The sequence below is a fragment of the Nyctibius grandis genome, chromosome 3 (assembly GCF_013368605.1).
Source record: "Nyctibius grandis isolate bNycGra1 chromosome 3, bNycGra1.pri, whole genome shotgun sequence".
NCBI lineage: Eukaryota > Metazoa > Chordata > Aves > Nyctibiiformes > Nyctibiidae > Nyctibius > Nyctibius grandis.
Window position 1 is genome coordinate 20,762,665 of NC_090660.1, and position 12,292 is coordinate 20,774,956.

Consider the following 12,292-nt stretch of genomic DNA (forward strand, 5'->3'; position numbering starts at 1 on the left):
GGATGGAGGAAGTTCCTTTCATCTGAGCTTTCTCCAGCATACAGCCTGCTGGAGAAATATGACCAAACGGGCCATGCACTAAGATCAGTTTTGGTAGTATAATTCTTTTGTATCACAGAATCACAGCATGGTTGAGGTTGGAAGGGACCTCTGGAGGTCATCTTGTCCAATTCCCCTATTCAAGCAGGGCCACCTAAAGCTGGTTGCCCAGGATCATGTCCAGACGACTTTTGAATATCTCCAGGGAGGAACACTCCACAATCTCTCTGGGGAGCCTGTGCCAGTGCTGAGTCACCGTCTCAGTAAAAAATCATTTCCTGATGTTCAGGAGGAACCTCCTGTGTTTCAGTTTGTGCCCACTGCCTCTGGTCTTGTCTCTGAGCACCACTAAGAAAAGCCTGGCTTCGTCTTCTTTGCAGCCTCCTTTCAGGTATTCGTACACATTGATGAGATCCCCTCTGAGCCCTCTCTTCTCCCAGCTGAACAGTCCCAGCTCCCCCAGCCTTTCCTCATAGGGGAGATGAGCCAGTCCCTTCATCATGTTTATGTCCTTTCACTGAACTCTCTCCAGTATGTCCATGTCTCTCTTGAACTGGGGAGCCCAGACCTGGACACAGGACTCCAGGTATGGCTTCACCAGTGCTGGTAGTATAATGAAAAATATTTTTGTTTAATTAATAGCAAAATGGAAATGATGGTGAATTAATTCGCATATGGCCAGACACTAAAATCCTGTCAGAGCACCAGGGTAGCCAGCAGCTCCTTGGGGCTGGTAGTGAGTGTCAGGGTCTCCACTGGGTGGGTCAGGGCAGGGCCTGGCAGCTGGGGCCCATCCCGTTGCCCCAGCCAGGAGCAGGGCAGCCCAGGGCACTGGGGCAGCCCCAGCCCCGGGCACTGGGCACCTCCCTGGTGATGGGAATGAACTGAGGCCAGGCAAGGATGTGGGCCTGTGGGTGGGGCAGGCTCAGTGGAGCCCATGACTAGGCAGGGCAGTGCTATGAGGAGCTGGAGACTGGCCCTGCTGTGGCATCACTGGGGCAGGGACTGGCAGCCCCAGGGGGCTGACATGGGGTCCTGTGTTGTGGACAGGGTGGGGGGAGCCCCATGGGGCTGCACAGAGACAATCAGGGCTAACAGTGCTCTCAGAGACATGACAAATCCTTAGAGTTAATTTTGTCATTACACTCAGTTTGGTTTTACATGGGACTTTGAGATTGGCACTTTTATCTAAAAAAAGTACAGTGTGTTGACAGAAAGTATTTTATTCCACAGTTCTGTCTTTATTATGCAAATATGTTTTTTTTAAGGAATAGCTGTCAGTAATGTCTAAAATTGCCCAAAATTACACTGTGAATCTTATTTTTCTTGTGTATGTTTGCCATATTTAACTGTTTGGCACAGAGCTGTTTGTATAACGTGGCCCGGCCAGGGTGACTTTTGATTTCTCATAAAGAGAAAAGTGAAGAATAGGAAAGGCTCTGCCCATAAACTAATCCTGCACATATCTTATAAAAAACCATTTACACCTAGAAACAGAGACATAAAATGTAGCCATCTTGGTGTCAACTTTTAACTTTTTTCTTTCTTCCTTCTTTTCCAAATGAAAAGGCAATAAAATTTATGTAATATGTAACCCTATGAAAATCTGCTGCACACAAGCAGTTAAAGCTGGTAATCAAATATTTTGAGGTTTCAATCTATGTTGGCCAGAAGCTTGGACTGATGATGCAAGCAGGATTTATAGAAAACAGGCTGATGGCTGGTGATGTCTGCTAATTGCATCACAGAAGTGAAGGTGACAAGGTGTTGTTACAGGAATTAGGCCAGAGGCAGCTTTGCTTTCTCCCTGCTGTCCTCAAAAAGTGCTGTAAGCGACAGAGCTTGAAACAACAGAGGAGTCTAAGGAGCCAGGGAGTGAGATAGCTCAGGAAAATGGATCTGGGACAGAGATCTGCACTGATGGGAGAAATACTAGGACTTTATGAAGGTAAGGAGTCATTTTAAAATGGCCATAAATTGGTGCTGTTGCTGAAAAAGTCATTTTACCCTTCTTCCATCATTGGCTGCTAGTCTTCACACACTCTTCCTTCTCTCCAGTCCATTAACTTGCCAAAAACGTGCTTCATTTTAACCCAGCACAAGACACAGTGGGAGTGGAAATGAGAGCTAAGGAGAAGGAATGATGTGTTAAGATTGCTGCTTTTGATGCTGCATGGCTTCCCTCTACTTACCGTGGTCATGAAACTACAGCCTGGAGAAGTGAGTGAGTGGTGGAATAGCCATGGGTAGGAGATGCTGGAAGGGAAAAAATGAGATGTAAATGGGAGGTAAGGGCTACAGCCAAGGACTGGCTGGAGCAAAGTGGCATTGAAGAAAGCATGAGAAGGGCTTACTCCAGTGCTTCTGCATTTCCTTGATATCAGAAATAGCGTAATAGTTACTGGAAAATGTTTCCAGTTCCCATGTGCTGTGCAACTCATGTAAACTGTGAATCTCTTTCATCATGATCACCTACCCTGTTTCGTCACGGGATTAAGTTCTGAGTACCTAAAAGTTCTTAGTTTCCTGATGATCAATTCTTACTTAGAGTCAATATAATTGGAAACATGTCAGAAATATTTCTGCCAAGATTTTTTAAATTAAATATCTTATTAAAAAGAAATTAAAATAATATTAATGTTTAAAAGTCAGGCGTCTAAATTGGGATGTGATTTTTCCAGATTAATAATCTGAGTAAAACTTGCATGTGAAGCACAAATATAACGTCAAAATAAGAGTTTCTATTGTTTCTGACTGTGCAGGATAGACAGCGTACATAGAAGAAGCACCTACTGTTTGTTTTCTCCTTGCTTAGGGCATGGTTTTACTCCTGCATTAGTCTACATTGTTCAGACTCAGCTCTCAATAATGGAGTATTAATTTCCTCATGCAGTTTTCTGATGTATTTAACAGTTGACTGTCAAATGCTTTGGTTGGATTAATTTGTTTTTACTTTACAGAGGGGAAACAACAGACAGATTAAATTCAAAAGATGATTTGGGAGTCTCTATTGCATATACACAAATATAAGGAATTAAAGGATTATCTGTGACAATATAGTTCTGGCATCTGCTACTTTTTCCATTGTTTGGAAAACAATGTTCTGTAAATGTATCTGTTTTGCACAAGATCTCCTTGGGCTCTTCATGCTTTTTAAAAGTCTGCTAAAAACATAGGAGAAATGTGAAATAATTTTCTACTTCTTTAGGAACCTAGCAGGTGTCTGTGGGAGCCATTTATCTGTTTAACAGCATACTACAGCAGAATTAGTCATAGAATTAAGTGAATTCTTCTAATTGTATTAGCCTTTGTTGCAGTTCGTAGATGAGGAATTTCATTGCAGTTTTAAATGGTTTGATGTATCTCTGTTCATATAGATGTGTACATACAGATGAGCTCTTTTCACGTAACTGTGAAATCAGGAAGTAGTACATAATGCTGTAGTATTAATTCATTAAAGAGGTGGACTTCACGTCTGCTTTTGAATATTGTTGTTGCATGCTCAATTAATATGAAAGGACTGTAAATATGGAAGGTAACCATGAAACGGAAGGCATATAAATGTGTCAGGTTTTAGATATTCATTGTGTGAACATGTGCTGCTGCTTCGAATTGCAGTCCAAATCTCTGCAATTAAGGTATGACATGATTTTCTGGTAATGAACTTTTCCAAGTTATGTTAGAAAAATATGATTCTCCTACAGAATCACATGATTTTTTGAGCCCACTACTTAGATACCAAAGTATCATGCTTGAATTACAGGCTGTTAATTTCACTTCAATTAGAAAATCACCTTGATATCCCGGTCCAGTTTCAATGACAAGGAGCCTTCAAAGCTTCCATTCTTTTAGTTTTACTTTTTCAGTAGTCAGAAGCATTTAGTTTTAAAGCTTATTAATCTATTATCATTTAGGGACAGTAATATTAATCAGTTAAAAGACTACTGTATATATTAAAAGCATTTGCTGATCCAGATTGTTTTGTGTTTTTATTAAAATCTATTTTAAACTGATTAATAGGAATTTATGTATGAATTTGTTCATGTGAATGTAGATAACATTAAATGAAAGTGAAGCTCCTAAGCATTTAACTTAGATAAAGAGTCACTTAATGAGCTTCTTATAAAATCCAAGCTACTTAGCATAAATAATTACATTATGATTTATTGCACTTCGCATAGTTAAGGAAGCAACTCAATAAGTGATTAATTTATGTTCTTAACTTTAATTTCTTTACAAAGTAAATATTTTCACATTTAAAAAAATCAGTATATTCTTACATTGATTGTTGCAATTATTTTTTATAATACAATCACAGTCTCCAACAAGTCTTCTATCTTTGCCTTTAAAATAAATTACTTCAATAGACAAAAGCAGTTAACTGCATTGGAATAATGGATGTTATGAAAAAAAAATAGAAATGGTCACATCCATTTAGAGAAGCTATGCTAGTACCTGGAGCACAAAAATAAGAAATCTACCCAAGTAATTTTCTCTCATGAGTATGTGATACACTACTAGCCTGCTTAAAACATCAGAAAGACATCCTCCTCCTACAGAAAACCATGCGTGTGGTAGCTGAAGGTGTTTCTTGATTGCATTTTCCTATCTATAGCAATTTCACATTTCATAGAGGCATCTTATGTAAACTGGAAAGCTTAATACAAGTTCTTCCCTTTAGACTTCACAGAGTCACAGAATGGTTGCTGAGTTTGGAAGGCACCTCTGGAGATCATTCAGTCCAAACCCCTGCTCAAAGGAAGGCCACCTAGGGAGTAGGTTGCTTAGGACTGTGCTCTGTTGTGTTTTTAACATCTCCAAGGATGGAGTCTCCACACCTCTCTGGACACCTGTTCCAGTATTTGACCAGTCTCATAGCAAAAATGTTTTCTTGTGTTCAGACGGAATTTTCTATATTCCAGTTTGTGCCCAGTGCCTCTTGCTCTTTCACTAGACATCACTGAGAAGAGTTTGTCTGTTTTCTTTACCCCTCCACAACTGAAATAAATGCATTCATGAGATGCCCCTGAACCTTTTCTTCTTGAGGCTAAACAGTCCCAGCTCTCTTAGTCTTTCCTCATGTATCATCAGATGCTCAAATCCTTTTAACATCTTCATGGTCCTTCACTGCATCTGCTTTGGTATGTCAACACCCAAAAGAAGCATCTAGATGGCTTGCCATTGTCTATGCTTTGTACCAAAATCAATCACTATTGTACAAGCATTTTGTGTTTCCTCATTTTCAGCTATTTGAATCTGAATTAGCTTATTATTATTGAATTTTTTAAAGTTTAGGTTTAGTTGCATGTGATGCTTTCAGAAGGCAGAAGTTACTAAAACCAACTTTAAATCTTCATAAGCAACTTTATTTTGGTATTATTATTATTTAAAAGATTATTAGTGGTTTTAAAGAATAGCTCAAAATCAACCTATGTCAATGAAACATTTAGTGTATATAGTGAAATTTATAACTATGTTATCATAGATTCATACGTCTGTAGGTACTGACTTGACCTGGGAAACATGTAAGTCCCACCGCTGTTTTAAATCACCTATCCTCTACAAGAGATAGTGAAAGAGTGAAATAGACTGATATAATTGGAAATAACAAATGTGTTTAAAACTGCGATAACAACAATCCTACACTGTTGAATACCTGTAATTGACCTGTGGTGCTTTTCCTTTCACCAAATGTGCTTGCTATGTCCAATGTTTCTTTTACCTAAATTATTCAGTAGTTGAAGGCATACCTCTGGTGAGTTAAATTCCAAATCCCCATATATTAATTTATGACAAAGATCATCAACTTTAGCTCAATTTAATTTCAAATCCCAAAGTGTGCATTGAAATTTCAATGAATATTTCTAGTGCTAATTACTCAATTTCTATATTTATAAGGGAACTGGCACCTCATAAATATCATATTGGGCTATTATCTCCATATGTGCCTGTTCCCTCTAAATATAGAAAATTAGCAATTAACACTAGAAATATTCATTAAAGTTTGAAGGTAGATAAATAACAAGTAGGAATGCCATTTATTTATTATAATTTACAAAGCAAAGAACATCTAACTGCTCGTCTTTTGATTAATGTGCCCCATACCACCAGTTACACTAAATACTTAATCTAATTGAACTACTACTAGATAGTAAGTAGTACTAGAACTCATACTAGTTAGTAAGACAATATGCTAAATGGCTTGTCATTTTTGGCATGGCACAATACCTTGTTAAGTTTTGATTAGCCTCACCTCTAATGTCAGTATTGCAAAGCCATCTTAGAGGTACCTTTTTTCCCCCCACGTCTAGGACTTTTTTTTTTTCAAATAGAAAACAAAACCACGAAGTGCACCAGGGGTATATTTTATTTCAGGAATGTTGTTTCTTCCTTTTTTTTGAGAAGCTGTCAAATCGTCAAGTCAGCAAGCAACCTGTACTGAGAGCTGAGTCAGACTGGAAGGTACAAAACTGAGTAAATTGGCTTCATTATACAATATAATCTCTCCAAAACACATTCTCATGATAAATTCTGTACTACGAATAATCTAGCTAGTTTCTCTTTGCACATACTAACTGTTGCTCATTTGCTGCTGCACTGCTTGCTACGTAGAGCAGATGATACAAAAAGTTTGCAATACCTGTCCAGATATCAGTATTAAGACGATGGAGTACAAAGCTGTAATTTTCTCTAACAGTATTCATGTCTCCCTTTGCACCAAAGCCCAGGGCAAGTGAAAAGTCAAACCAGCATGTGTAAAATAGCCTATAAGCAAGGGAGTCTTAGGGTTAATAAGCTGCCTTTCCTACTCTTTACGCTTTCCTTGACAGTGCTTTGAATTATGGCTTGGATGTCTTTCAAACTGGCTTCAACAATTAGTGATATATTTGAAAATATAAAATTCTTCTTCCCTAAGCAATTTATTTTCCTTTAAGCATATACTCAACAGAAAACATTAAAAAGAAGTACTGATTTTATAGGTTCTTGGAAATTAGTTATTTTTTATGAAAACAGGAATAAATAAATATTTAGAAAACCCTGTTATAATCTCAGACTGATTTTCATACTGTCTTAAGGTTTGTTTTCTTTCTTGCCAGTGTTAGGGCTTGACATGCAGATATTCACATGTTTCTGAGGAAATAATTCAAATTTAGATTGGTTTCACATTTCATATAAGTCAGTATATTTAAGTGGTATATGGCTGCTTCATTTACACTAGACCTGATATGTTTTTCTGTGTATGTGTAAAATGATTGTGTGTGTTGTAAAATTATTATAAGAGGTACCATGTATGAAAGGTTGTACATTTTCATCTTTAAAAAAAAATCTTTTAGGAATAAGAGTATCTTCCAGATAATATGCTTATCTGTGTTGAACACAAATGACACTTATGACTGGACATACAGAAAAAGAAAATGTTACCCATTGATTTTTATAACAAACTTCCTTACCCAAATGAGCCTGATTGCAAGTGTCTGTAATGGTAAAATAGACTAGAGATTGGGAAGAATGGAAATTGAACCAAAGTGCTTTTGTAATAGGGGATGCTGTTGTGTGAAAGCTGTGCCTACATTAGAGTTAAATAGGTTTTTAGGCAACGTTGTCTGCCATCTTACACCAGGAAAATCTCTGACATGTTACTGAAAATTTGTCCCTCATTCTGTGCAAGAATCCATTTTGGGTCAATTGCTTTGAAAATGTTTGTAATTTACTGCAAAACCATAGTAAAGCAACATCAGCACGCTGTGATTTTATCTGGTTAATTCACGTGCAAAAAAGTATGGAAAATGAGGGCATATTTTCATGACTCATTAATGATCTAAGGTAACTAACTGCCTCCATATTTTGACAGAAACAGCCTGTCTATCTCCCAGTTTGGGAGGCAGTCAGTATGCTCCAAAGACCACACAAAGAACCTCAATGGCACAGAAAGATTCATCAAAGGGTAATCCATAACTGGATTCATACTTCAACTTATTACGAAGAAAAGAAGAGAAATGATTTACCAATAGCAAAGAAGAGCACAACACCTGGGACCAGAAGCCCAAAGGGAATAGAGATCAGGATGGTTTGAATAGGCCACAGCAGCAGCTCAAGCTTACTTTTTATGTAATGCTTAAGAATAATACAAGCTTTGCAACAGAAGTCTCTGTTAAATTTATCTGTGTTTTACTTGTAATTGACTTTTGCTTTCTGAAATGCTACTTTAAGGCACATATCTGATAAAGCATAATACTTGCATAAAGCAAACATTTCCATACAATGATTTTATTTCTATGACTTATCAACCTTGTTCATGCATGCTTAATATTCTCAACAGATATTCTCACCTCAGCTTTTGAGAATGTGTAATGCGCTTAGCATTTTAAGGTAGAATAAGCAGAAAAACTTATAAAATGGAGGAAATTTAAGCACTTAGTACCAGACTGTGAAGTTAATCATATCTAAAGCAGGTGGTGACAATAAAGATAGTTTTGCTGGCTGAACTAAGAGAAGAGTCTGCTCCAAGGGCCTTGGTACATTGGATATGCTTTCAGAAGCTTTGGAGTGTGTAATGATGTATGGACTGCAGCATTGTCCTTAAAATAAGGATAAACCTTGCTATAACTTAACATTACAACTTGAAAGGGAGTAAATACGTAGAAGCATTGTCTAACTATTACCCTTACATGTACTTCATGCTGTTGGCATTAGAGTATTTTATTGTGCATCAGATAAGACTGCCCCTTGACTTTGCTTTAAATTTATTGTCTTTTTTTAATGCACTGCTGAAGGTGAATAGATGTCAAGAATGATACATTAGCTAATGTCTAAATGTATTCATATTGAGAAATTGAAGGACAGTTAGTTAAATGCAGCTGGATGGCAGGAAAATAAATGACAGATTTCTCAGAGTGTCACGTAGAATTTCATGGTTGTCAGTCATCAGAATAAAATCCAGTGTGTCTATAATGGGGACTCTAATTATATACATAAGAGGAAAGCTGGTTTCCTGTTTTGGCTTTTAAAATAAAAAAGAAATATATCTTTCAGTACTAACTCTTCTTATATTTTTATATATGTAGGAGTCATCTGTACTAAGCTTATTGTACCTGAGTGCTTTAACTATGAAAGCTCCTATTTAAAATACTGCTTCAAGTCCATTATATAGTTTAATTATTATTAATTGGTGTATTCTCTGGTAATACATGATGAATTAGACTTGTTTAGTCATAATTCTGTAAGAAGATGGAATTAAATCTTTTCATTTTCAATCGCTTACCAATAAACATGGTTATATTATTACTGGCAGTTACCAGATATTCTGCTCTAGGTGCAGTGTTAATCACATTAGATCTCACTGATGCTTGTGGTCCTACAGACTGGATGTGTTGAAGTTCATGAGAAGTCAGAGGATTCAGCAATAGTTATTAACCTAAATGTCTCTAGAGCTGAAGTGACTTATTAGGTGATGAAATGCTGGCTACAAAACATTATGTAGCCTTCTCTCTTTCTAGTGATTACTACCTTTGTCAGGATCTACTCTACTCGCCTCCACTGTGCCACATTCCATAAAGACTGCAACCTGTACTGGGCGTAGGTGCTGCTGGGGGGGCTGCCGGGGCGGCCCCTGTGAGGAGCGGCCGGGGCTGCCCCGCGCCGGACACAGCCGGTTCCAGCCGGCTCCAACGGCCCCAGCGCAGGGCCCAGCTGAGCCCCTCAGTCACGGGCGGGCGCCTCGGGGAAAGCCTGTGTCAGAAAGGGCAAAACGCTGCCCGGCAGCCAGGGCTGAGGGGAACGGGGTGAGAAACAGCCCTGCGAGCCCGAGGGGAGAGCAGGAGGAGGGGAGGGGGGGCTCCGGGCGCCCCGGCAGAGATGCCCCTGCGGCCCCGGGAGAGACCCCGGTGGGGCGGGTGTTTCCCTGCAGCCTGTGGGAAGGCCCCAGGCTGGAGCAGGGAGAGGTGTGAGGGGGAAGGAGCAGCAGAGAGGAGCTGTTATGGGCTGACCGCAGCCCCCCATTCCCCATCCCCCTGTGCTGCTTGGAGGGGAGGTGAAGGAGTCAGAGATGAAGAAGTGGAGCTTGGGAAGAAGGGGAGGGTGGGGAGAAGATGTTTCAGTTACTGTCTTTTTTTCTCACTATTCAACTCTATTTTAACTGGCAATAAATTAGTTTCTCCAAGTCAAGTCTGTTTTGCCTGCAAAGGTAACTGCTAAGTGATCTCCCTGTATTTATCTTGACCCCTGATGAGCTTTTCCGTCCTACATAACTTCCTGAACACAAAACCGAAACCATTTTCAGGGCTGGGGCCCTTGAAAGTTTCCTCCAGTGCAAAAACTTGACTCCACTGCCTATTTCAGGGCTGTGAGAACCTGTGAATTCAGCTGTTGATGCTTCACTACACAACAATCCTCACGTGGGTATTGTTGGTGAAGTGGGGGATATGATGCATTAGCAAGCCATTAATTTGCTCTTGTGGCCAGTGGTCAAACTGCTGGTGTCATGTTAGGATGGCCAGGTATTGCTTGTGCCATTGGTCCTACCCCTGTAGGAGCTTCTGCCTATACTTATCCTCCAAGCAGAGAGGTCATTCAAAGAACTGCTTCACTGGGTTGCAGCTGCTGGGTTATTTCTCCTTCTTGGTCTCCTCATGAGCCAGTTCCTCTGCAGACTGGTAGCAGTCATGATGGATCTGCACAGCTTTGGCCAGAAGGACGCATACTGCCCCTTGTCAGGCTTTCACTGGGAGAGATGGCAGGGAGTAGCAAGACCTGCACTGCTGCTCTTTGCTTTTCTGTAATGTTCTGTAGAGAAAGCAGGAAATAAAATGGTCACTCCTAGCGTCAATACTTACGTGATCTATGGGGAACTGTGGAAGGCTTGAAGGTAGGTGGATGTTGGTCATATGCTATTTAACAGTACACCCTGATCTAGCTGCAAGTACAAGTGACTGCCAGATTTTTTCACTGGCATCCTCTCAGCAGTATTGTCAGGTCAGAAATGTAGGTAGGGGCTTTCTTAATCTAAGACTCAGCTGGCTGTAGTACTGTTTTTCTATGCACTAATTCCCATGTGTTAATTTTAGTAGTTATTGACAACTTTGTGGTGGTATGAATTTTTTAAGAGCATGACAAGATACATTTTAAGTTGTCTAGTCCTAGGGCGGGGAAGTAATTTGGGGCCTAGCCCTGAGTGGCAATGAAACAGTATTGTAAATGAGGAGGTGATATGCAATTTTGTGGCGTAGTGTTTTTTGTAGAAGGATTTTATGTGCGAATGCAAAGGAGGAGAAAGATGTTGTGCGAGGGAACGCTGAAAAATCCATCAGAAGGCCAGTACTGCTTCAGGGAAACATCTGTGCTTATTTCAGCTACCTGAAAGGGGTGCTGTGAAAAGGCACAGTCTTGACAAGTCCTGAGACCCTGAACTGTCAGGTTAATAGAAAGCCTGTAACCTTTTACTCAAGGTGGAAAAATCACATGTACTGGGCTACATCCCTTAGCACACACAACGACCTCTTTCTACCCAATGGCTTATGACTTAACTACCTCGGGTTTTTTTCAGTGCTCTTGATGGTTATGACTATGTAAACAGACACAATTGAGCTAATGTTCTTAGAGGGTAATGTCGATAAAGATGTTTAGGCCTATACAAAAATTGTATAATAATTCTATTTTGAATTCTACAGCTTCTTTCTAGTACAACAAATTTATAACAGGAAGTTCTTTAGCAATATTAATGTAGAACTCTTGAAAAAAATATTATCAGCCTTAATTAGAGCTTTGAAAAATGACATCTTTAAGCTAAATGTGCTTAGCTTTCATCTTCCTGCAGAAATGTTCAGCTCTGAAGTAATTTAGTCGATTTACAGTGCACATTTTAATAGCAAACCTATTATCATGTCAATCAGGACTTTCCATGTTTTCTTTTCTTTTAAGCAAATAAAACACTCCAAATTAGGTCTACTTAAAATATTGGCAATAAAAGGTGTGATAAAATCTTGAACAACTGCAGTTGATGCAGTTGATTTTACTACTGTACTATTGGTAGTAGTACCTTTTTTCAGGATTGATTCACTATTTTGTACAGCTAACTTTGCATGATGCACCCAAGGTAAATTAATGTCTCCCTTTCTGAGCTATGAGAAGGCACCGAGGTGTAGGCACACCTCATTAGAGGATCATGTCCTAATCATGTGCTGAACTTGATTTTGAAAGACAGTGGACAGTCTAACCTGGGTCTAGCCAAGAGTTTAGGCAGATGATTAAGACAGTA